Source organism: Scyliorhinus canicula, chromosome 14 (assembly GCF_902713615.1).
Source record: "Scyliorhinus canicula chromosome 14, sScyCan1.1, whole genome shotgun sequence".
NCBI classification, from domain to species: Eukaryota; Metazoa; Chordata; class Chondrichthyes; order Carcharhiniformes; family Scyliorhinidae; genus Scyliorhinus; species Scyliorhinus canicula.
Genome location: NC_052159.1, coordinates 85831807 through 85859770, shown reverse-complemented (window position 1 = coordinate 85859770; position 27964 = coordinate 85831807).

The following is a 27964-nucleotide window of genomic DNA, read 5'->3' as shown; positions in this document are numbered from 1 at the left end:
TGGTAGTCCTTTTGTCTGCCAGCCACATATTGCACAGTTGGAAATGACGACACTAACTCTTCATGGATTTTCCTTAAATTACAGTGATCCTTTTCCACTGGCACTGACTTTAGTTCCAGGACCATATTTAAGGTAAGTTAGAATCTGTCTTAAGCAATGTAACAACAAGAGAATATCAAGTCTTGAAAGAACATGTTGCAATAATACCAATTGGTCAAAGAACTTGAATGAGCCAGATCGGCACCCCCAGGCTATCTGAATTGAGCAAAACTCTGCTATCCTCAAACACGTTACACGATATGCCAAACAGCTGTCAAGCCATCTTCTCAAGAGTTCTTTTTCTAAATTGGGACCATATGCACCTATGCCGTTTTAATTCAGTGATTCACTTATATTGCATTAATGACCTAGATCCACTTACACAACAACATAAATGAAATCCTTTTGGTTGCTATACTAATGATTGGTACTTATGGACTCTTATCAGCCTACTTGAAGGTGCGGAGGGACTGATTTCAGAAAATGCAATACATGACCTTTCCACCCACCCGAATACAGCACTCTGTAAAATCCAGCCGTAAAGTTGGGCTTTGCATTTTGAACATAAAATCTCAACCATGGTGACTGCAGAACACTAAGTTTGCAGATATACAGAGGGACAGGTAGTATTGAGGAAGTACAGGGGCTGCAGAAGGACCTGGGCAGGCTAGGAGAGGGCAAAGAAGTGGCAGATGTAATACAATGTGAAAAGGTGTGAGGTTATGCGTTTTGGTAGGAAGAATGGAGGAATAGACTATTTTCTAAATGGGAGACATAGAAAAAAGAAAATAGGTGCAGGAGTAGGCCATTCAGCCCATCAAGCCTGTACCACCAACCTGCAGGAACTGGAGGTCTCACTTGGGTTGGAGGAAGTGATGAGGCACATCAGCTCAATGCAGTCTGGAAATGCTCTGGGCCTGGACAGATTTCCAGAGGAATTTTATAAAAAGTTCACAAGGGAGCTGGAGCCTCATCTAATGGAAATGTTCAATGACTCGTTAGCCCGGGGGAGTTTCCACCCACATTGGCACAAGCTTCGATTTTGCTAATTTTGAAAAAGGATAAGGATCCTTTTGGTCTTATCGGCCTATATTATTATTAAATACAGATGCAAAGTTTCTGGCCAATGTGCTGGCAACACGCTTGGAGGATTATTTGCCGAGGGTGATAGCAGAGGATCAGGTGGGGTTCATGAAGGGTCGACAGTTGAGACCAATATAAGGAGATTATTGAATGTAGTGATGACGCTCCCGACTGGTCTGGAATCGGAGGTAATAATTTCCATGGAGACAGAGAAAGCATTCGACTGGTTTGAATGAGAGTATTTTGACGCATTGTGCCAGTCGGGATTAGAAAGGGGTTCGTTCGCTGGATTAGGCTGTTGTCTCGGACCCCGATGGCTAGTCACTAACACAATACGTTTGAGGTATTCCCGTTTGCACAGGGATACAAGGCAGGGATCTCCACTCTCCCTGTTACTTTTTGCATTGGCAATTGAGCAATTGGCCATCGCGCTAAGGTCATCAACAGAGTGGAGGGGTATAGAGTGTGGAGGTATGGAACACCGGTGTCCCTGTACACGGACAACTTGTTATATGCGTATGAGTAGGATTATGGAGATGCTGAGTAAGTTTGGCCCTTTTTAGGAGTGCAGACTAAACGTAGGGAAAATCAAGTTATTCCCAGTAAGCTCCCAGGGACAAGGAAGGAGCCTGACCGTTTCAGCTGGTCAGGTCGAGTTTTGGGAAATGGTAATATGGGTAGCTCATAGCTGGGCTCTGCTGCACATGTTGAATGTGGCCAACCTGATAGAAGGGGTGAAGGAGTATTTAAAGATTATTGCTGGCAAGGTGGGTTCAAACCGTGAAAATGACGATCCTTCTGAAGTTTTAATTTATTTTCCAGAATCTCCCGATTGTTCTACCTAAATCTTTTTTGGGGGGTTATTGGGATGATTTCGGCCTTTGCGTGGACAGGCAAGGTGCCTCAGATCCAGAGAGCCTTTTCGCAAAGGGACAGGTGGTCGGGGGGATTGGCATAGCCAAATTTGATGAACTATTGGCGGCAGACGTCAAGAAGGATCGGAAATGGGTCGTGGAGGGAGGGTCAGTTTGGGTGTGAATCAAAGAAGTTTAGTGTATGGGGATAAGTCCGGTCTCCAATAACTATGAGCAGTTGATGGAGAGGGAGAGAGACAGGGCCTGGTTGGAGGAGGTAAAGTGGAAGTGAGGAGGAGGAGCTGGGTGGTGTGGAGGCCTTACGTAGGATAACCTCGACCTCCTTATGTGAGAGATTGAGCTTGATTCAATTTAAAGCAGTGCCCAGGGCACTTATTTCCATTTACAAAACCTTGCCGTGTGTAAATCAGCTGCCGTTTCTATCCACATAAATTGTAACTTTGCCTCGAAGAGGATTTAATTCAGAGGAACTGATGAGGCATTTTATAAAAATGCAGATTCTTTTTTTATGCTAATATGGTAAGCCAACATTGTGACCACCGCGTATTAGGAGGGGGAAACAAAACAAGCAAGACAAACAATTTTCTTCAATGCTGCAGTTGCTGTGGCAGTAATGTGAGGAAGCTGGCAATGTTTATCTGGGAGGTAGTTCATCCTTTCATGTGGGAAAAAATACACGAGAAGGAGCTAGACAAATATTCAAGGAGTGTTTTAGTGTTGTTGTGCAAGATTGTGCATGATTCAATTTTCCCACCCGAGGATGGTGTTTTCTTGATTTCTTTTTAAAATCCTGCTGGACAATAGAGGATTAATTCCAGAATGGCTTCAGTGTGAGTCTAACAATGTGCCGCACTAACAATAGGACCATTTTAATATTATGGATTTGCTTCTCGAAGGAAATCATTCTCGTTTGTGTTGAATTTCCACATTTAATAATAATAACCGTTTATTGTCACAAGTATGAAGTTAGTGTGAAAAATCCCTCGTCGCCACATTCCGGCTTCTGTTTGGGTAAGCTGGTATGGGAATTGAACCCACGCTGGTGGCCTTGTTCTGCATCACAACCCAGCTGTCTAGCCTGTTGAGCTAAACCAGCCCATTTATGATATGGGCATGTTCAGAAACAGCAGGATAAGCTGGCTGTGTAAAATTTCCATTTGGACTGAAGATTCCAATGTACAGCTGAGCTGAGAGTGCAGCCCTTATCCAACCTCTGGGCAACACGGTAGCACAGCGGTTAGCACAGTTGCTTCACAGCTACAGGGTCCCAGGTTCAATTCCCGGCTTGGGTCACTGTCTGTCTGGAGTCTGTACGTTCTCCCCGTGTCTGCGTGGTTTTTCTCTGGGTGCTCCGGTTTCCTCCCACAGCCTCATTATAAACAACCGACCCACCATACCGCCCTATATGCCCCAGTTAGGGTTAGGTGGATTGGCCATGCCCTTAGTGTTCAAAAAGGTTGGGTGGGGTTACTGAGTTACGGAGATAGGGTGGAGTAGTGGGCTTGGGTAGGTTGCTCTTTCCAAGGGCTGGTGCAGACTCGATGGGCTGAATGGCCTCCTTCTGCACTGTAAATTCTATGATTCTATGACGAAGACATACATGAATGGGTTTTTTCCAGAATTGGAGGACAGTTGCTAGGGGTGTTTAAGGGGGTCAGCGAACCACGTACATATGTTCTGGTGTTGTCTGAAATTGGCAAGATTTTGGGAGTCCTTATCGGGGACACTTTTGGAGATTTTAGGGGTAAAGATGGCCCTGAGCCTGTGGGTTGTGATATTCGGGGTATCAAATAACCCGGGAGTGCAGGATGGGAGGGTGGCTGATGGTTTGGCCTTTGTCTCCCTGATAGCCCGGAGGGGGATTTTGCTAGAGTGGCGGGCACTGGAGTGGGTGGCTCACCTATTGGAATTTCTGCATTTGGAGAAGATTGTGTTTTGTTTATAAAATGGAAAATGACTTGAATAAAAATATTGATTGAAAAAAGGCAGTTTTCCATTCTTACCGGTCACCAGACCCATTGCAATGTGGTTGACGTCTAAAAATGGTCTAACAAGTCACCAGAAGGCTTCACAAAAATCCCCATCATCATTGATGGGGGAGCCCAGTACATCAGTGCAAAAAAGACAAAACTGAAGCATTTGTAACTATCTTCAGCCAGAAATGGCAAGTGGATCCATTCCGGCCCCTTCCTGAGGCTCCCCAGCATCACAGATGCCATCTTCAGCCAATTCGATTCATCCCCCTCATACCACGAAATGCCTGAAGACACTGGATACTACAAAGGTAATGGGCTCTCAAAATACTCCAGCAATTGTACTAAACACCTGCCCTCCTGATAATGTGGAAAATTGATCAGGTATACCCTGTCCACAAAAAGCAGGACAAATCCAACCCGGCCATTTACTGCCCCATCAGTTACCTTCGATCGTCATCAAATTAATGGTATGTGTTGTCGAAAGTGCTATCAAACAGCACTGACACTCATGTCCCGATCTCATTACAACCTTGGTCCAAACATGGACAAAAAGAGCTGAACGCAAGATGTGATGCGAGAGTAACTGCTCTTCACATCAAGGCAGCATTTGTCAGGGGAGCCCAAGCACATCTGGATTCAATGGGAATCAGGTGGAAAACTCGCCACTGGTTAGAGTCATACCTGGTAAAAAGGAAGATGGTTATGGTTGTTGGAGATCAATTATCTCATGTCCAGGACATCACTGCAGGAGTTTCTTTGGATAGTGTCCCAGACTCAAACATCTTCAGCTGCTTCATCAATGACCCACCTTGCAGCATAAGGTAAGAATTGAGAATGTTTACTGATGCTTGCACAATGTTCAGCACCATTCACAAATCCTCAGATACTGAAGCAGTCCGTGCCCATATAAAACAGGGCTGATAAGTGACAAGTTACATTCACAGCACACAAGTACCAGGCAATGATAATCTCCAACAAGAGAGAATCCAACCATCTCCCTTGACATTCAATGACGTTACCATAGCTGAATCCACCATGATCAACATCTTGGGGGGGGGGGGGGTTTACCATTGACCAGAAAGTAAACTGGACCAGCAGTATAAATACTGAGGCTATAAGAGCAGGTTTGGGGTTGGGAATTCTATGGCGAGTGACTCACCTCATGTCTCCCAAAGCCCACCCTGCATCTGCAAGGTACAAATCAGAAATGAAATATTCTCCCATTCATGGCACGATGCCACAATGGTTAGCACTGCTGCTTCACAGTGCCAGGGACCCGGATTTAATTCCGGCCTTGGGTGACTGTGTGGAGTTTGTACGTTTTACCCATGTCTGTATGGGCTTCTTCCGGGTGCTCCAGTTTCCTCCCACAGCCCAAAGATGTGTAGGTTAGGTGGATTGGCCATGCTAAATTGCCGTTAGTGTTCAGGGATATGCAGGTTAGGCTCCGGGGATAAGGTGGGGTAGACAGAGAATGAACATGGGTGGAGTTCATGGGAACATCATGACCTGCAAGTTCCCTTCCAAACCATGCACAAACATATGAACAAACATACAAACAAACAAGGAACAAGAGGCCATTCAGCCCCTCAAGCCTGCACCTCCTAACTTGAAACTACACTGCCATTCTTTCACTGTCACTGGGTCAATATCCTGGAACCCCCTCCCTAACAACTCTGAGGGTGTACGTATACCACATGGACTTCCAGCGGTTCAAGAAGGCAACTCATCACCGCCTTCTCAAGGGCAATTAGGGATGATCGGGCTGAATTCTGTGACCAATGTTGGAACATTGCTATATTTACCCCACTGAATAAAGTTCCAATTCTAATTATTGTTCATCTAGGGGAAAAAAGGACTTCAATTCATACAGCACCTTAATGTATCTAATGAAAGTGCTTCATGTATACTTATGGCTTTGAAGGGCAGAGATGGTTATTTTGAAATAAATAAAATTCACATTGTAAACCATATGTATATACCACAAGACACTAAATGTCTGGAGGCTGGAAACATGCCAGTTATTGGACATCAGTAGTGTTCATGTAGAACAGCTTGAACCCAATACTGGATTACAATTACTATTTTTAAACTAGATTAGCAAAGGTCAGTGAAATGGAAGCTTCCCTTTGGATGTAAATTATGTAATCTCCTAAATCCTATTGACTGCTGTAATATAAACTATCTGGCCTCCAGGCCTACCTACAGCATTTTTAGATTGACAGAGCTTGAATTATGGAGGAGATTGACTAATATTTATGTATTACCTTTCATACCCTCAGAACATACCAAAACCCTTCAGAATCAATGAATGTTCACAGATAAACACAATAGCCAATTTACATTCACACAGTTCCACAAACAAAAATTAAACACCTTACCAATTCATCAGTTTCTCATGAAATTGACCAAGGCGTAAGTTAAGACAGGCTGTTAAGCGGGTTCATCTTGGTTCTCTGAGACTTCATTCCAGTGGTGTTGATAATTATTAGGCGCTCACCTTTCACAGCCCCTAACCTCCCACTACCCTTGTGCACTCATACCTTCCTGGTCAATGCCTGCCCTTCCACACTCCCGTGGCCCCTCATACCCTCAATGCAAACTCATGGCCTCTCCTCACCATGGACCCTCATACCTACTATGCCAACTCATACCCCCCCACACCACCACCCATGGGGCCCTTACAACCCCCAAAGCTGACCTAATTCCAACTTGTGCCAACCCATCCACCATCATTTGCTATACATACCATGCCAACTCATCCAGTATCCACCATGGGCTGACCTCAGAAGCCATGTTAAGATGAAATAAAATATAGTTCTAAATATCAATTACAACAATCACAAAAAAAATTCTCATTCATGAAAGCTCATTAAAATGTTAAAATCCCCTCAAATGCTCAATCCCTTATAAAAACAAACAGATTCATATGACAGAACCCCACATCAAAGACAATTAATCTTCTAATATTCTTATTTAGCTATCAATCAAACTGTGTACTCAGGGCCCCTGCTGAGCCCTGTTTGAACTCACAACTCAACTCCCCCACACTTAACTTCTTCCTGGCCTGTTAGCTTCATTGGTCCCTTGAAATTTACCTACTTTCTGGCAGCAAGAGTAATAAAAGAATGGGGGCTGGGGGGGGGGGGGGGGGGGGGGTAGCCTCCCTGAACTCACCACAGTTGCACTGCGCTGTGGTCTTTGGGGACCCTTCCATTGCAGGCTCGAAGAAGCTCCAGGTTTGAACATAGTTCTCCTGAACAGGTAAATGCACTTTAAACTCTTGTAATTGCAGCAGGTCAGGACTTTACACCACTGGGTTGGAAGTTATGGTCTAATGTATTTCTGATGAGTAAGGTCCCACGGAACATAACCATAACTTCTCCTTGGTTCTAATGGGAAAATGTGAGCATGTTTAACCACGTGATTACTAGCGACACAACACCAAGAAACACGCTATAAAGTGGCACTCGCATTAGCTAGGGGAACCTGCGGCCGAGGCTGCACATGACCTTGTGTTGTGCACTGAGGATCCCTACTCGCCCTGATCTTTGGAGCCCCTAAAGGGGCCTCCGACACTCCCAAGCCCAACACACTAATGGAGGGTCCATCAGCCCATCTCCCACCACAAAGCAGATGCATTCTGGCTGGATCACCACCACGCAATAAAATGCCATCTTGGCAGTGCCAACTTTGCACCTTGCTGACTGGCAGTGCCATCTGGGCACCTTGGCAGTGCCAGGCTAGCACCTAGGTGGCATTGCCAAGGTGCCAAGCTGGCAGTGCCAGGGTGCCCAGGTTGCACCAGCAGTGCCAGCATAATACCATGCCCAAAGGGTATGCACCTGGGCACCTCCGATCTCCTGGGAGACCCCCATGAGTGCCATTCCGTTTGGTCCCAGTTTGTGGAGACCAATACTGAATGGCGCTCGCCTGAGGTCTGCGAGGCAAAACGGATTGATTCCACGCCTTGTGTAACATGGAACCTGCACATTAAAGTGAGACACACTGTCTTGCTTTAATATGCAGATTTTCTAAAAAGTGATCCCGCCCACAATGGGCCGGACTTACATTGCCACGTCTCGCGAGATCACATTAGAATTCATGAGGCTTTGTGAGTCAGGAGTGGGGTCTCCCGGCCTCTATTGACCACGCTGCGCCACTGCGCCTTCTTTCGGACGCAGCGTGGCTGTAAAACTGCGCCCGTGATTCGCTTACTTCATTTCATTTATAATAACAATTTTCAGGAATACAACTACAACTTTAAGTGATGACTCACTGTATTTAAAAAGGGTAGGAAGGATAATCTACGAAATTAAAGGCTTATTAGCCGAATGTCAGTTTTGAAGAAACTACAAGTATCTGTTATTAGATACAGTGTGATTGAGTATTTTGTTAAATATGAACTGATGTGAGAAAGCCAGCATGAATTGGTAAGAAGGTAAGTGAACTAAAATTCAGTGAGATTCACTCGATCAGTGTGCCAATGGATATATTCACCTGCGCTTCCAAAGGATATTGACAACGTTCCAAACAAAAAGTGAGAGTGTATGGAATTGAAGACAATCTATTGGCTTGGATAGGGAATTGGGCAGGAGTGAGGAGTCAAAAATTAGGGATAATAGTACATATTCAGATCGACCGTGTATGAGTAGTGGTGTCTCTTAGGGATCTGTACTGGGAACGTAGCTTTTCACTCTAGTTATAAACTATGCTGATAAAGGAATAGAGAGCAGTTTATCCAAGTTCGCTGGTGACCCAGCAGGTTAGGTGGAACATTAAGTAGTGTGGATGAGAGTATGAAATTAGGAAGAGACATGGGATAGATTAGGTGAGCGGGTAAAACTGTAGAAGATGGAGTTTGATGTAAGGTCATCTACTTTGGATCTAAGAAAGACACATCAAATATTTTCTAAACGATGAGAACCTAAAAGATGGAAATGTGCAGAGAGGTTTAGGAAATCTTTAACAGCTAGTTAACGCCCATTTTGTCAACATCCATTCAGTAAAATCTGGTTGGATCAAGAAATGCCCTTTCATTTCCTATAGGTTGGTAATAGTTGGTATAGTCGTGATAAAAGCTGTCATATGTATCATTTGATGGTTAACCATAACAAATCCGTATAATTTATGTGCTTTCGCAATTTTTAAAAAGGGAAATGCATTAGTTTAAACCTTATAAATTGATCGTTACTTACACCACTGTAGTAGAAATGTTTCAGATAATGGAGAATGCCAAAGAGGCTAAAGATTTATAGCAGTAGTCACATTCCAAATCATACAATAATTATTGATTGCTGTTTTAAATTTCATTGGAAAATATAGAATGAGGGAAATTGCATTGGCAGCTTACTTGCCATTTGTAGGGTCATAACAGGTAGACGATCAAATTACTGGCAGTAAAAAAAACATTTCCTCGCTTAAAATCCCACTCAATTTTTTTTAATGTTACAGTGGAAAACAATGGAAAAAGATAAATGTTTGTATGATTTATTTTATCAAATACAGTTAATCATACAGGAACACAGAATACCTCAATTTAAACATGCTATTTGGCTGTAACTTCCAGTGGAGTGGCAATTAAATTGGAATGCCACTCCAGTGAAACACAAATCTCTCTACTTTTGTATTTAATTCCCCTTGCAATAAACAATAACCTTTTAAAGCTTTCCTAATTACTTGCTGTATCTGCATCCTAGTGTTTGCGATTCATGCACGAGGGCACCCAGATCCATCTGCTTTTCACAGCTCTCACTATTTGGATAATATGTTTCTTTTTTATTCTTCCTGCCAAAATGGACAATTTCACATTTTCCCACATTATACTCCATTTGTCAGATCTTTGCCCACTCACTTAACCTACCTATATCTTTTTGTAGCCTCATTATATCTTCGTCACATTTTACTTTCTTACCTATCTTTCATTCATCAGCACATTTAGCACCGATGCATGCATGCACTTGTTAAATCATACCAACCTGGAAAAAAAATTCCTACGCCCTCTGTTTCCTGTTAGCTAGCCAGTCTTCTACCTCTGCACCTAGAGTTTTTATTTTCCACAATAACTTTGATCTGACACCTTAACAAATGCATTTTGGAAATTTAAGTACAGCACATCCATCAGTCCTCCTTTATTCTCAAAGAGATCCAATAAATTGGTTAAACACGATTTCCCTTTCACAAAGTTATGTTGACTCTGCCTGATTATCCGGAATTTTCCCAAGTACCCTGTCATAACATCTTTAATAATATCTTCCAACATTTTCCCTATGACAGATGTCAAGCTAACTGGCCTGTAGTTTCCTGCTTTCTGTCTCCCTTTTTTAGTAAATGAGTTGCATTTGCTACTTTACAATCTAATGGAACCTTCCCTGAATCTAGGGAATTTTGGAAAATAAAAACCAACTCAGCAACTATCTAACTGGTCTCTTCATTTAAGACCCTGGGATGAAGCCCATCAGAGCTTAGGTGGCATGGTGGCACAGTGGTCAGCACTCCTACCTCATAGTGCCAGGGACCTGGGTTCAATTCTGGCCTTGGGTGGCTGTGTGGAGTCTGTGTGTTCCCCCCGTGTCTGTGTGGGTTTCCTCCGGGTGCTCTGGATCTTTTCCCATAGTCCAAAGGTGTTCAGGTTAGGTGGATTAGTCATGCTAACATTGCTCCTTAATGTTCAATGATGTGCAGATTAGGTGATGTTGCAGGAATGAGGCGGCAGAGTAGGCCCAAGGCGGGTGTCCTTTTCGAGTGTCAGTGCAGACTGGCCTCTCTCAGCCCTGTAGCGATTCTAGGACCGAAGGACTTGTCAGCCCGCAGCTGAAACAATTTGCTTAGTACCACTTCCCTGGTGATTGTAATCCTTTTGAGTTCCTCCCTTCCTTCCATTTCCTGATTGCTACAGATGAGAAATTGGATCCTTTTGTTGCTCCCAGCACACTATCCCGTTCCAAATGTTCCTGCGCAAGTACAAAGTAGCAATCTACCCTTAACTCAACCCTCCCTCCTCACTGTCCAGGGCCCCAAATTCATTATCCAGTTGAAGCTGCAATTTATTTATGCTTCTTTGAATGTGGTATACCTGCATATCTCATTGAGACCGAACTTTTGTTTGTTTGCTTGTCCCATTACCAAAATCTTTTGTTGCTTACCCTATTACAGACCTTCCTTGTTGTTCTTCCCTCTCCCACTTTCCGTACATCTACATTTGCTTAAAACCTGTTGCATCTCTAACTTTTCCCAGTTCTGATGGCAATCATTAACTTTAAACGCTAATTCAGATTTTCTCCCCACGGTTGCTGCCAGACCTGAGTATTTGCGGCATTGTATAAATTTATTTCTAATGTCTGCTAGTTTTGCTTTGAAGTAATTGTTGATGGTATTATATAAACAAATGCATCTGCATGACTAAAGAGGTGCCTAAAAATGGAAGCGAGCTTCCATTACATTAATGAATCCACATTATAAATGTGCATATTTTCTCACCAATAAAAGGATCCAATTTGCCTTTTTTTTAAGCAATGACAAATTGTATTTTTGCGTGCATAAGGGTACAAATACAGCCAGGAGTTGTGTTTATGTTTCTTTGTGATAGGAATTTATTATTCATGCAGCCATAATGTGGGCAGGGGCACAGGTTTCCATAATGTATTTTATATTTCTCTATTCGGCAGCAATGTAATGTAAAGTCGCTATAGTGCCAGATGACAATAGGCTGTTTTCCCCTTTGAGGGGGAGAGCTGGCTGGTGGTGGTTTAACCTGAGGATCACCACACCTCAAGCAAGGGGCAAGGGTGAGTAGGCTGAATAACCTCAGCCGGCACAGCAGCAGCACTTACACATCAATCTATATCCTGATTAAATGTTCTTCATCACTTGGCTACTTACCCAGATGGCTTGTGTGTGTTACGTATCAGGACATATCGCCCACCAAATGCACTGAATTATAAGTTAAGTGAAACTTTTTTCATTAAAATGTAATTGGTGCAGCAGCTGTAAGGCTGTGGTATTTTTGCAATAGCACTTTGTCCTGCCCCAGAACCCATATGTTTATATCACCAATACTATTATTTAATATATATATTAACTTGTTTATCTTAAGCACAATAGAGCCATGAAAGCTAAAGTTTAGTCTGTAATAACCAATTGTTTTGTGCCCAAGGCTGAAAGAGAAAAGTTGCTCAAATTGCCCCTTGCACTGGGTGACTTGCAAAGCTATTTCAAAGAGCATTTGAAAGTCACCTCATTCCAATGTACTTACCTGAATAGTTACTCAGGAAATGTGAGCCAGAAAAACCCTTGTCTAATTCCTGGGCAACTTATATAACTGCCGCCACAATCACCCACACTGACCACCAGCCCACTCCTGCCCCCCTCCCCCACCCCCCCGCTTCCCCCTCCTCCAACTCCCTAATGCAACCTCACCACCCGACCCCACCCTCAACCTGGCCTCACTACCCTTCCTACATATCATTCTACCCACCTAACACCTGAACCACCTGCTGTCTTATCATCCTAGTCACATACCATCCTACCTACCTGTTACCCTATCTCCTTACCCATCTACCAACTTAGCCACCTCCCACTCTAACTACCTTCATCTTAACAATCTACCACTTCACCCACCTGTCACCCTATAACTTATCTACTTACCTCACCCAGCCATACATTCCCCCATTGACTCACTTATGCACAAACACACTGGAAAGTTGTTTAAATGTCCCAGCTTTTTAGTGTGTTACCGAACACTTACCAGAATATGTCAGCTACTGTTGCAAAAAGGGACACTGCAAAGAAGCAATTGGATTGAAGGTATGCTTTGCATTTCTGAAGAAATTGGGATCAAAGTCCCAGTCAGAAATGCCAAGCTGCAGCATGGCACAGACAAGTAGCAGCAAGGCAGCAACCTGACGGTGATTGCTGCTCTGCGGAAGGTTCGGACCATTGTTTCTTCATCTCAGTGTCTCACTTTACTTCAACTGGACACTGGCTGAACTAGATCTGAGCATTTCTGACATGACCGGGATGATAGATTTTCCAATGACTGACAAATCCAACTAGTACAGTCTATTCTTTTAAATTCTATTCAATATCCTCTTCGAGGTCAGACAGCTTCATTTACAACACTATTGTGTTGATCCTCAAAGATACAGCTATTGATGATATTCACTCCTGCAGTAATGTGGTCAGACCTGGGGATATACTTGGTTAGACAAGCCGATTTTTAGATTGCAGGACACACCAAGCAGAGCATCCCCTTCCTCAGCCTATTCCTACTCTGGGGTTAAACTGTTCAAATCCATTTTAAGTGTAAAAGAGATTCCAGTACCAACAATCACAAAAGTGGACTACAGCTTCACCAACAACCTGTGGGCATATTGAACCTTTTAAGGGAGAAGAACAGACACTGATGGCAAACATTGTAAAGTGACCACTTCCTGGAAATTTCCTATGTGGATCGGATTGATAGACTTGTCCTGAAAACACAGACTTTCACACCTGAAGAGGTCACTTCAGAGACACTGGCAAGAAAGGTGTGGAAAACACCAAAGGCTGGACTTAATCTCGTGTGCTTGTGGAGACAATTGACTATTCACTGCTTCTCATCAGACATCCAAACACCCATCCCCTGTTCATTTATATTTCAGAAGGTGTCAAACGTGTTTCTGAGATGAAAGCAAAATAGACTGTAGATGCGAGACATGCCTATTTCCCCCTTCAGGGAACACACAGGGGAAATGGGTTAAAACCGTTTGAAGTCCAGTGTTTCAAAGAAATGTGACAGAAGCTAGAATCAACAGCTTTCAGTTAACCCTGCAGAGACGGGCAATCTCCACCTCACTTGTTGGAGACAAGTTGTCTAGCAGGCAGTAAGCAGAAGGAAACAGGACAGTCTCTTCAGTTACCCCTGCAGAGGACCCGGTCAACTTTCCCTTTGGGACAAACCAACAAGTGTCTTTAATAGACGGAAATCACCCAACTTAACAACCACAACACAACACAACCACAGTCCAAAGATGTGCGGGTTAGGTGGATTGGCCATGCTAAATTGCCCGTAGTGTCCTAATAAAAGTAAGGTTAAGGGGGGGGGGGGGGGGGTTGTTGGGTTATGGGTATAGGGTGGATACGTGGGTTTGAGTAGGGTGATCATGGCTCGGCACAACATTGAGGGCCGAAGGGCCTGTTCTGTGCTGTACTGTTCTATGTTCTATGTTCTATGTTCTATCTCAGCTACATCTCAGCTACATCTCAGGGACAAGTCAAGGATTGATTTGTATATTTTTAACTTTTATTTAGACTCTTTTATTTAGAGTACCCAATTTATCTTCTTCCAATTAAGGGGCAATTTAGCGTGGCCAATCCACCTACCCTGCACATCTTTGGGTTGTGGGGGGCGAAACCCACACAAACACGGGGAGAATGTGCAAACTCCACACAGACAGTGACCCAGAGCTGGGATCGAACCTGGGACCTCAGCGCCGTGACCAAATGTCAAAAATAAGCAAAATACGGCGTACGCTGAAATCTAAATCAAAACAGACAACAAAGAGTTCTGAAGAAGAGACAGACGGACTTGAAACGCTGGCTGTTTCCACTCTCTACTGGACCTGCTGGGTTTTACCAGCATTCTCTGTTTTATTTCAAGGTCAACAATGATTTTCTTAGGACCCGGGTTCATCCAAGGCCCCGGGTCACTGCTCGTGTGGAGTTTGCACATTCTCTTCGTATCTCCATGGGTTTCACCTCTGCAACCCAAAGATCTGCAGGTTAGGTGGATTGGCAATGCTAAATTGCCCTTAATTGGGGAAAAACAGATTTGGTACTCTAAATTTAAAAAGTAAAAAATAAATGAAAAAACAATGGTTTTTATTCTTAATCAATAAAAGGACATGATCTGTTTCAGAAATGATCATTTGGAAGAATACTAGGTGAAGTGAAACAAGTGGCATCTTTACCCCAGACAATCTGGTTATTTATGTCTGTGGGACCATCTGCACAAATTGGTTGGTGTCTTTCTACATTGCAAAGTGACTACATTTGAAAAGTACTTGGTTGTGAGACACTTTGCGATGTCTTGAGATTGTGAAACATGTTGCATAAATGTAAGACTTTCTTTCGCTCTGGCCTTTCTCTTATTCTTCAGTGAACTGCAGGATGACCTGTACAGGGATCATTGAATCTAAATGCAACATTCTTGCGCCATTTTGCAAGCATGAAATGGGCTCACCAATGACTAATTTAGAGGTGGCTGCCAGAAATGAACACAATTCTCAAATATTTTTAGATGTTGAGGCACATAACCAGCAGTGCTTAAAAGGACCATTGGAGGTGGCTTAAAGAAAGCTTCGAACACATCGTGGAATTTAGTTTTTGGTGAAGTTGAAAGCAGCAGTCTCTTCCTGTTTCCGCAGACTGATTGTGGCTGGCCTGCTCTTGAGCACTTCCCACTTTTGCATCCCACCCGCAACTCCCACTGCTTTCCAGACTCAACAATAGGCTTCAACATTAAACAATGTGTTGCATCAAAGCACGTGCAGCTTGGCCGCATTTTATGATTCTTTCACAGGGTGTGGACGTCATTGACTAGGCCAGTGATTGTTATACCATCCCTAATTGCCCTTGAGATGGTGATGGTGAGCCGCCTTCTTGAATTGCTGTAAATGTGTGGTGTAGGCACATCCACAGTGCTGTTAGGAAAGGAATTCCAGGATTTTGACCCAGAGACAGTGAAAGAAAAGGGATATGTTTCCAAGTCAGGATGGTGTGTGGCTTGGAGGGGAATTTACAGGTGGTGGTGTTCCCAGGTATCTGTTGCCCTTGTTCCTCTAGATGGTAGAAGTTGTGGGTTTGGAAGGCATTGCCAAAGGAACCTGGGTGAGTTTCTACATTATGCACCAACGACATTAGTTGGTGGTGGAGGGGGTAGCTATAAAGTGAGCTGCATTGTCTTGGATGGTGTTGAGATTCTTGAGTTTTGTTTGGAGCTGCACTCATCCAGGCAAGTGGGAGTATTCCATTACACTCCTGATTTGCACCTTGTGGATGGTAGACAGGCTTTGGGGAGTCAGGAGGTGAGTTTCTTGCCACAGAATTCCCAATCTCAGACCTGCTCTGGTAGCCACAGTAATTATATACTGTTCCAGTTTAGTTTCTGGCCATATGGCAACCCCAGGATGTTGGTGGGAGTTTTAACTTTTGTCTGCCGGACCTCCCGTTTCGGTACGGAGTCTTTGAGCAACATCAGAACTGGGCTCCATTTCACAGCGATTCATTATCTGCATTTGCTTCTCCAGGGACTGGCATGTTTTCCATATCCCTGAAGTATACAAATTATACAATGATCATAATCATTAAAACAAATTGTGACCTTGGTTCTCATCCGGAAAACTTTACTAATCAATGTTTTTACCGGACAACACAAGATTAATTTCAAAAGGTGTGTTGGCAGCACCTGACCAAGATAGAAGGGGGCCTCAGACTCCTGCACACAAGCCCAAAAGGAGCAGGCTTGGCATGTCTAACAGCTTTTCCCTATTCCTAAATCTTTCCTCTTCACAAATCTAGTTGCTGCTTTGAAATGCATTCCCAAGAGGTTCCCTTTCCCAGCCAGTTCACACGAGAAGAATCCAAATCCAGGGAAATGTAGGATTTTAGCAAGAAAGGTTTGAGAGCTTCCCAGGCGGCTGAAGGCAGGTTTGGTGTCGCTTTGATGTGATCGTCAATCATACTGGTGTTGGCACCGAGGTCTAACTTTGGTTTCTTTTAGTGCATGGACATTGCTGTTTGTAGATCCGAAAGAAACAGCTCGATATGAAAATGAAATGAAATGAAAATCGCTTATTGTCACGAGTAGGCTTCAATGAAGTTACTGTGAAAAGCCCCTAGTCGCCACATTCCGGCGCCTGTCCGGGGAGGCTGGTACGGGAATCGAACCGTGCTGCTGGCCTGCTTTAAAAGCCAGCGATTTAGCTCAGAGATGTGCTCTTTCATTACCCCTTAAAATAGATTCACCACTGCATCCCTTTCATATCCAATGAAACACATTTTGAACATCAAGAATCACCTCCATATTTCATTCATACACCTTTTGTTCTTTTGAATCAATTCTGATGAATTTAGACCTCTGTTTCCCCAAACCAGCTTCATGTTAACTCCATTCATGATTTAGCTGGTGCAATTAAGATTTTGCAAAATCTCTGCTGAGCTTTCCTGCCTTTTGTGGAATATTGACATTTTATCTGATTGTCCTCAAACGCACAGCAATTAAACAAAATGCATTTACTGTGTTCAAATCTAATTTTAGAAAGGACTGGCAAGCTGTATGCTGGTTTGAGTGTTAGTTATTCTCTAAATGTACCCACACTGCCCTCTAGTGGATATTCCTACAACCTTCCAGTTCAATCATTTACTTACAAAACAGATCACCTACTCACTGTTGTTGCTTTTACTTCATTCGAGGGAGCAGTTTAATCGTCACTGAGCAGATTTTAGCATCGCGCACAATTGGCCATTTGTTATGCTGAGCCAAGATAGGTGAATATTCAACTGTGAAGGATAGTACAACCAAATCTAATACGATCCAGACTGACATCCACATGAGAGCAATCCAAATGAATTGCTTGAAGTGAAAACCTTAGTCTCCATCCACAACCCCTCAATGTGGAAACCAGTTCTAATTGCTAATTCACTCAGATGCTTTGATATTGTGTGAAGATCCATTTTAGCTCTGCGTCATGATGTGCAGATCTCAGTCACAGCAACCTTGAAGAAAACTGGCTGATGGCCAGGAAGGCTGAATGAAACCTCAGCCCTGACCAAGGATCAAAGCTGGGTCTTTCCTGGCCCCTCAGGTTTAACCATCCACTAGGTAAACTTACTGAAGCAGTTCTGACCCTGTCTCCACCCATACCACAACTGAACAGCTGCTGAAACTCTCCTTCATTCCTTTGTTATCTCCAGACTTTATTCCAACATTCTTCTGGAAGCTTTCCATCTCCCAAACTCCATTTTGCTGCCTAACTTGCACCAAACCTTATTCATCCATTAGCCCTGTGCTTGCTACATTGTTCCAGAAGGGAATCAATTTAGAAATTATCATCCTTACTTCTAAATCCCTCCCTGATATCACTGCTCCGTAACTCCATAACTTTCGCTGACCCTACAACACACCAAGAAATCCATTCCTCCAATTCTGGCCCCAATGTCCATTTCTAACATTGGGTTGGTGATCCTCGAGTTGCCCATGCACTAAGCTCTGAAATTGCCTCCCCAAATGTCTTCACTTCTTTCTCTTTCAAGTGCTCCTTAAAATATACCACTTTCAACCAATTTTTGATCAACTAGCCTAATATCTATTCACATGGATCAGTGTCAACTTTGTTTTCTAATAACATTCCTATAAAGTTCCTCGGGATGTTTTTACCACTTTAAAGGTATAAATATATAAATGAAAGCTGTCACCGTTGTGTAATAGTTTTCCTCCTTTTTCTTTGCAGATAAACCTTTAAAAAAACATGCATATTATTTCCACACATACTTCAGGGAACTAGTTTAGGAGTGCACAATGCTGATGGCTATATCCAAAGCATGTATGTGAAACAGATAAATCGGAATTCTTCAGTATGTTAGCCAGGCCTTGTTAGCATTGGAATAAAGAGCATGCTAGGGGCAGCACAGGGAGTATCTAAATGTGAGGTGGCCTCCTTCTGCACTATAGTGATTCAATGACTGTCCTTAACATTGAGTGCGGCATCAGGAGCCCAAGTAAAACTGAACATTACTGCAGGGAATTCTCCAGCACAGCGTCTTCCAACCATCTTCCACTGCTTCATCAACGTCCATCCCTCCACCACAAGGTCAGAAGTTAGAATGTTCATTGGCAATCACACATCATCACACCTTGTCCCCATGCAAGACCTGGACAAAATTCAGGTTTGGCCTGCTCAGTGGAAAGAAGCATTCACACCACACAAATGCCAAATAATGATTATCTACGAGATGAGAAAATCTAACCTCATCCCCCACCCAGTTGCGAAAGGCTGCTCACCACCTCCTTGCCTCGGACAATTAGGGATGAGCAATAGGAGCTGGCTTGCCAGTGACACCATATTGCATGAACAAATAAAAATGAACAGCATTTGTATTGTTTATGTATTTTGCACTTGAAAATGAAAATCGCTTATTGTCACGAGTAGGCTTCAATGAAGTTACTGTGAAAAGCCCCTAGTCGCCACATTCCGGTGCCTGTCCAGGGAGGCTGGTACGGGAATCGAACCGTGCTGCTGGCCTGCCATGGTCTGCTTTAAAAGCCAGCGATTTAGCCCAGTGAGCTAAACCAGCCCCCCACTTCATCATAGCAGTTGTAGATATGGCAATGATATCTCTTTCCGTGCCTAAGATGTCCTGCACATTATTGGTCACAGGAGGAGATTTCCTAACATGGTTCAAACAGGTTGATAATCAGACATCCTTAGCAGCGCAATGATATTCGAAGATATTAGCCTTGCATTATTGGGCAGGGTAACCTGTTCAGACTTCAGGTGACATCATATCTCTGTCAGCAACGAGCGAACTGGATTGTAGTCAGAAATATGGACAAATAGATAATTTATACAATGATTTATGTGTGTATGCAGATTGGTATACATATATACACTTTGGCTCATTTCATCATTCCTTCAGTCATTCTTTTGATACACCAAGTGCCAAGAGTGAAATGCTTTGATCAATTTTAGTAAAGACATCTGTATTTGGCATTCCAAAGGAGCAAGGAAAAAAGTATACTTTGTGTATTTATTTATTTACGCAGTTGGTATTTTGTCAAAAACAATTAGAAAATATTGAATTCAATAGGTTCACAATTCTATTTGAAATTAATAAGCCTTCTCTTTCGCCCTCTCTCATCTGCCAATTCTACTGGTCCTTTCCTACACTTCACCCACCAATGCTATCAATTTCTTCCCCAACTGACCAGTACTATTTGTTCCTTCCCTCCTTGCATTGCTAATGGATTGCAAGAAACCACTAGTTTGCAGTTCTCTAAAAGCTCTGTGGCTCCTTCGATAGTGATGCCAAACCACAGGACACTGCCACCGATGCAGCCAGATTCCAACACCCAACGCAATGTTGTCAGATCTTCCTCGTACTATCAAAGTCTAGAACTGTTCCCAGTGCCGATAAATCCCATGATTAAGTCTTGATTCTCAATAATGTCCACCAACTCATTGCAACTGCCAACTTGATACATATTGCATATAACCATGCTGTATATCCTCTCCTTTAACAAAAGGAATCTAAATTAAACACAGAAGAAAATAGGTATAAAATATGTCAGTGAGAGAAGAATTGAGGTCTGCTTTTTCAGTTTTTACAGAACGAGTTGCAGAATTTTAATGCAGGGAACACCAATAACAAATCTCAGAATATAGGGTAATAAACATTAATTTGAGTTATTCAATTGCAGTAGGTTAGCAATCCTGAATGACATGTTATTTGTTACATGACTGAATCATCTTGTTTTAAAACAATGTGCACTGACTCACAGCCATGAACTTCCCATATTACAATTACGCAGAAATAACATTAACATTTACACTAGGTTTTGCGCCAATTTTGCGAATAAGGGTTCACGCGGAAGTGGGTTGATTAGCTGGAATGCAGGTTTTACATCAGAATGTAAAAACTGGTGTAAAATATGCTCAAAGTAATGTCACCATTAATGATAACAGAGAGTTGGTAGATGTCTTCTGCCTCAATGGCAAGAGCTACTTATTAATGCTGTTCTTCTTTATGTTCTATTATTATGCAGAGCAGGTCTCTGCCCATTAAGACGACTGATTAATCTTCTGAATGTTTCGGAAAGGACAAGTGTATGGAAAGGGGCAGTGAGACTGACAGCACTTGGGTTAAGTTAGTACAAATCTCAGGAAGAAATATTTACAAAAGGCCAAAGAAGATTGCTTTCAAGGTCCAGAAATCTTAGTTACACCAGGATCAGGTAACTATGGGCTGTATTACGCTGCACCAAATCAAGGCCAGCAGAGGGTTGCGGTGGATATATCCCTTAAGCGCCACATGCAATTGAGGAAATTTGCATGCAGTGATATAAAGCCAATGTAATTCAGCAGTGCGCAAAATTCTTTGGGGGAGAAAAGATGCAACAATGCTGTTACATCACAATTTTCCGACTCACTTCTGGACCAATGTGTGAAAAGGTCCAGGAGATCTGCTCGCGATAAACGAGAAACAAAATAACAAAAAAAATCAAAGCACTTCAGTATTAAATGAGTACAGTTCATGCATTAACATTAGTTTCAGACGTATTTGATGTGCAAACAGGCAGAAGAAAATACTTAATTCTGAAATTTTTAGTTCATGCATTAACATTTCAAAGTGTGTTTTCTTTTGTCTTTCATGAATTTAAACAAATCAAAGCTATTGAATATAATTCTATTTAATATCCTTGAAAGAAACCCTCATTCAACTAGAAGATGTAGCCACCTGGGGTGGCCACGTCCCGATTCCAAAATGGACACTCGCAAAGAGTGCAGGGAAAAATGGACAGCACTAGAGAAAACAAGCAGGTGCAAGATTTCCTGTGTATTAGGACCTACAGCACCCAGACAGAACTGAAACTACAAGCCATTAGCACAGTAATGAGCTATCTCCGGGGACAAAAAGAAACATTGAAACAATCGAGACCAGGACAGACTCCACAGCGCCAGTGGAAGCTAAAACAAAGGCAGGTCAACGGTTACATAGGGCCCGCCCAACGATCAGGGAACAACCCCGGTATTGGAGAAAATCAATACGAACGATTGGGACATGGTCCAATTAATTGGGAACAAGTCCGGGGTCCACCCAGAAGGGCGCAAAATCCCTGGGGGCTATAGAACAGAGTCCCCAAGGTCAGTTCGCTCTCTTGGAAGCTCTTGGAAGAACTCTTACCTTGGCATTTGGCTCTCAGTGACGAGAGGCCGCCAAGCACCAACCAAGTAAGTCTAAGGTCAACGCACGCTACGAGATAGGCGCTCCTAGCTACTATTCTATACCAGCTCGAAGCCAGCAGTATCAGAACCGGACAACGGCCATTGTTCCTCTGACTGAGTGGGCCACTCGAAGCTAAGTATAGGCCTTTAGTAGTAGTTGTAGTTTAGCGAGTAGAGTTTATGCAGGAGTAATCATTGACTGTGTGTGTAAATAAATGTGTATTGATTTCAAACTTACTAACTGGTGTATCGAGTCATTGATCAGTATTCGGCTTTGAACCCTGTGGTGGTATCAGAAAGATACCTGGCGACACTTGAGCAAAGGTAATTAAAACAGAGCAAATTAAGGGAAAGCATAACGAGCAACAAAGATATGCAACAGTAATGTAGCACGCAATGCAACTGGAAATAATCTATTTCTGGTTTTGGTTTGCGTTTAGCTTGAACTGCAACGGTGAGAAACATCTCGCTATTCAATGGCACTTTGCCATTTTTACTGGCCTCAGCGACTTTCTCTCAGCCTAGACTGCACTCGAGTCATTTCCTGCTGGTGAGCCCAGCAGGAAAGGCTCCTCACAAATTGTGGCGCCATTTTGTCTGGCTGCCCCAATCTCCCCATGCTCCACCCCCGCCCTTCAGACCCCTCCCTCCGTTTTCAACTTCCCCTCCCTCCCCAACCTTGGGCAGGCCCCGGGAACATCCCCTCACCCTCTTCACGACCTGGTAAGCCCCTGGCTGGGCCCGATCCCTGGCAGTGCCAACCTGGCACCTAGGTTCCTTGGCACTGCCAGCATGGCACCCTGACGGTGCCTCTGCCAGCTTGGCCATGCCACCTGGGCTGACAGTGCCAAGGTGCCAGAGAATGCCAGGGTGCCACCTTAACCTGACCACCCAGGGGTCTCTAATATCCTGGGAGAATGGTCCCGCCAGGTGCCAATACGACTGGTCCACATTTGTTGAAACCGATACTAAACGATGCCCTCGCATGGTCTCCCAGGCAAGGCCATTAGTCCCGGTGCTGGAAGAATCCCGCAAACACATATTTAAATGAGCCTAATGGATCAGTAAGGGCGAGATCCATATCGCGGCATCTTGAGAGACTCCATTAAATCTTGTGAGGCGTTTCAAATGTTGCAAATACCGAGAGGCCTCCCGCGAGATTCAGCCGCCTCACCAAGTTGGGCATGGAGAGGCTGCTGAAACACGCACATAATCTTTTATATACGAATTAGAGACATGAGGCCTGGACTATAAACCCACCTTGTGACAATGCATTTGTAGCCTTCCTTAAATCAGGTGACCAACACCGTACACAGTACTCCAGACGTGGTCTCACTCATGGTCGGTATAACTGAAGAGTAACCTCCCTACTTTTGTATTCAATTCCCCTCATAATAAATGATAACACACTATTAGATTTGCTAATTACTTGGGATACCTGCATACTAATCTTTTGTGGTTCATGCACTTATAGACACCCAGATCCCCCGCTGCATCTCAGAGCTCTGCAATCTCTCACCATTTAGATAATATGCTATTTTATTATATCCCTTCAAAATACACAATTTCACATTTTCCGACGTTATACTCCATTTCCCAGAACTGTGCCACTCACTTAGCTTATCTATATCCCAATGAAGCCTTCTTATGTCTTCTTCACAACTTACTTTCCTTTGAGCCATTAGCAAATTTGGCAACCATCCCATCCATCCCTTCATCCAAGTGATTTATATCAATTATAAAAAGTTAAGGTCCCAACTCTGAAGTTGGAAACAGAATATATGTAGATGACAGAATGCAGTGCATGCGCTCAAAATTTGTGTCTTGTTTTACTGATCCTCCCTAGATATGATACTGGCAGCTGTAAGGGCCCACAGGGAAATAATGTTCACTACTAATTGAAGGAATAGGCCCATTAGTAAAAGAAAGGTGACATGGCTGGAGGTTATGGATAAGATCAGCAGGAGTGTGATGCAACATTCCTGCATTCAATGTGAAAACAATTCAATGGCATAAGACAGGAAAGGAGAGTAGTGACACATTCAACTACAACTTCCTCAAAGTCATCCTCAACAATTATTCTCCATCCTTTCATTCAACACGACAATATTCTCACTCGGGTCTCTTCTTTCCCTCCTTGCAAGAAAACATGACGGAGGTGCAGAGATTGGAGAGTCTCAACTGACAGCTACAAGAAAGGGGGCACTGGACATTAGAGTACCATTGTACCTGACCAGAGAGTTTGGGGGGGGGGGGGGGGGGGGCGCCTTCTCAGTTACTGGTGACAGAATGAAATATCAGACAGATAGCATACAACACAATCATATTCCACTGTTCCGCAGCAAAGTGTTCTCTCGTTCCTTGCTCACCGAGAAGTGCGAGTGGGCCTTGACAGGACGGATGGTGAAAGGTGACATAGAAGTGGGGACTTTCACCCTTAACCCCCCAACATCAGTGCTTTGTGTTGAGGAAAAGTTGAGTGTCTGGGGTTGGGATGAGTTTTGCATGTGGATGACAGGTGAGTGGAGGGCATTCTGGGCACCAGGACATAAGAACATAAGAACTAGGAGCAGGAGTAGGCCATCTGGCCCCTCGAGCCTGCTCCGCCATTCAATGAGATCATGGCTGATCTTTAGTGGACTCAGCTCCACTTTCCGGCCTGAACACCATAACCCTTTATACGTTTCTATAAGATCCCTTTATTCTTCAAAAAACTATCTATCTTTATCTTAAAAACATTCAATGAAGGAGCCTCAACTGCTTCACTGGGCAGGGAATTCCATAGATTCACAACCATTTGGGTGAAGAAATTCCTCCTAAACTCAGTCCTAAATCTACTTCCCCTTATTTTGAGGCTATGCCCGCTAGTTCTGCTTTCACCCGCCATTGGAAACAATCTGCCCGCATCTATCCTATCTATTCCCTTCATAATTTTATACGTTTCTAAAAGATCCCCCCTCATCCTTCCAAATTCCAATGGGTATAGTCCCAGTCTACTCAACCTCTCCTCATAATCCAACCCCTTCAGCTCTGGGATTAATCTAGTGAATCTCCTCTGCACACCCTCCAGCTCCAGTACGTACTTTCTCAGGTAAGGAGACGAAAACTGAACACAATACTCCAGGTGTGGCCTCACTAACACCTTATACAATTGCAGCATGACCTCCCTAGTCTTAAACTCTATCCCTCTAGCAATGAAGGACAAAATTCCATCTGCCTTCATAATCACCTGTTGCACCTGTAAACCAACTTTTTGCGACTCATGCACTAGCACACCCAGGTCTCTCTGCACAGCAGCATGTTTTAATATTTTATTATTTAAATAATAATCCCGTTTGCTGTTATTCCTACCAAAATGGATAACCTCACATTTATCAACATTCTACTCCATCTGCCAGACCCTAGCCCATTCATTTAACCTATCCAAATCCCTCTGCAGACTTCCGGTATCCTCTGCACTTTTTGCTTTGCTCAGGACATGCTCCTGACATGCTCAGGAATGTGCACCACTGCTGCAGTATTTTGCTCCTCCTCTTCCAAATCATTTCCCCCATTCTGCCTCAAGTCCAAATGCTGATTCTGCCCCTGCAGTTAGAAGTGGAACCTTTTGGTTGGGCCTTGATGAGCTCCAAACCCCAAAGAACACTGGCAAAGAGCATCTCAATAGTCAGAACAGGATCTGAGCAGCCTGTCTTAACATCTGTTGAAGTCACAGGGGTTGTTTGATGTATAAATATTTGGAAAAGGAAAACTAAAGATTAGTGGTTGTACAAGGGAATGCATCTGCAATGTGTTACACAACGTTAAATGTTGACCACATATAGAACATTTACTATCATCACTTCCCCATGTTGCTGCTTGGCAAGTGGTCTTTTCACTTGTGATGATCGGTTAAGATGAGAATTGACACCAGCAAAGTGAGACTCAGAAAAGGATACTTGTTTGCTTGCATGATTGCTTTGTGTTGGGGGAAGGTGGGAGGCTGAGGAAGTGAGCTTTGTGTGTGGCTGTCATTTGAGTAGAGGGCATCAGGATTCCCTCAAGAATGCGCGCCACTGCTACAGCTCTGGCTGTGTTGTATTTCTTCTCCTCTGCATCTTATTTCTCCCACAGGTCCAAACCTTGTTTCTGTACAACATCATGCCGAGCCCAGCAGACCACAATAATACTGGAGACTCTGTCTAAAGTGTATAGAAGGATCCGACCATCTGAAGCTGTTTTTCAGCATACCAATGGCTTGCTTAATGACAGCTCTCTTTCACAAGTGGCTTTCACAGTATCATTCAAGGGCCTCATCAGTTGGGTTCTTCCCAGATGTCATCAGCCACATTTTAAATGGATAACCTTATTCTTTGAGTTGCTCGTCAGTGCAATATAATCATAAAGGCCAATTGAATATGGCCTTTATCTCAAGTCGGCTGGAATACAAAGGGGAGATGTTATGCCACAGTTGCAGAGAACCTTGGTCAGACCCTGTCTTGAATATGGTCTTCAGCTTTGGGCATCACATCTCAGGAAGGATTTTGGCCTTTGCAGTGCAGATTCAGTGCAGAGCCGTTGCAGTGCAGATTCACCAGAAGGCTGGTTTATTTGATGTGGTCAAGTCCTCAGTGGGCTTCAAGCAAAATCTTTTGATTGATCAACTTCAATCCTTGATATACTGAATTAGTCTACTGTAGTTTCAGAATCACAGAATTGTTACAGGGCAGGAGGTGGCCATTTGGCCCAACGTGTCTACATTGGATCTCCAAAGAAGCATTATGACTTAGTGCCATTCTCCTGACTTTTCCCCACGCCCCTGCACATTGATTCTGTACAAATAATCATCCAAAGCCCTCTTGAATGCTTTGATTGAACCTGCCTCCACCACATTTCCAGCCAGATTATTCCAGACCCAAACCATTCACTGTCTAAAAGTGTTTTTTCAGAAGTGATCAAAGACAATAATTAGCCCAGATGTCTCCAAGAGGCAAAGGGGAAAGATTAGCCATGGTGCTCATTGTTCACTGACTCATGCTGGCAGTGTACACGTATTTTTCTGGTGAAAACAACATCAGGTTTAACTAATCTGGTCCCTTATGACTGAGAACATTTGAATCAAATGTTTCAATGTAAATTTGTCATCTTCTGAAAATTACTTGTCAGAATGAATATGCAACTCTACCATATTACACCAATGTTGGTTCAAGTGAGCCTCTTTGTTTGATTTTTAAATAAAGAGAGGAAAAAACTCAAAATGGGATATTTAATTGAACGCAAGTTTAAGAAATTCTCACATTGTTAAATTACATGGGTTTCCTGAACATATTGGAGTGAATGGAGGAAACTGAAGACATGACAGAAAAATGTACTAATAACTGAAAACTCATGGCTGCTTTCTTGTCCGATTCATGTGAAAGGTTGATCACAGTATTTGGGCTAAGAGGAAACTTGCGCAATTTGAGAGGCTTGCATTTCTGATCGCCACTTCGGAGTTCTGATCTGTCAGATCAGCATGTTGCCGCTAATGATGATTTATTTTGCACCTAAGATGTCCGGCAGCATCAACGGGGTGGCTGGAAGAACATCAACAGAAGCACCTGCAGCTGCTCCTCATAAAGCTCGCACTCCACAGTAGAGAGAGGATATACAGAGAGGTGGCGTGCAGGGAGGCTAATCCTGCAACATTACAGTTCACAGGCAGAGGATAAGCTTTATCCACCTGTCTGAAAATCAGTGTCTCAGGAAGCTCAGGTCTTGCATCATTTGCAACCTGCTGGAACAAGGTCCACTGCGAATTGGGCCTGGTAGCCATGGTTTACCAGGGAATACCAAAGTCACCACTACACTCAATTCTTGCAGCTTTCAGTAATTATTTTACTAGGGTGCCCAGATATCTTTTGTCCTCTAAAATTTCTAGTTTCTCACCATTTAGAAAATAGGATATGTATCTGGCTCACATTGAACTTGTTATCAAAGTTTTACTCACTGATTATCTATATTTCTTTGTAACCTCCTGCTCTCAACTGCA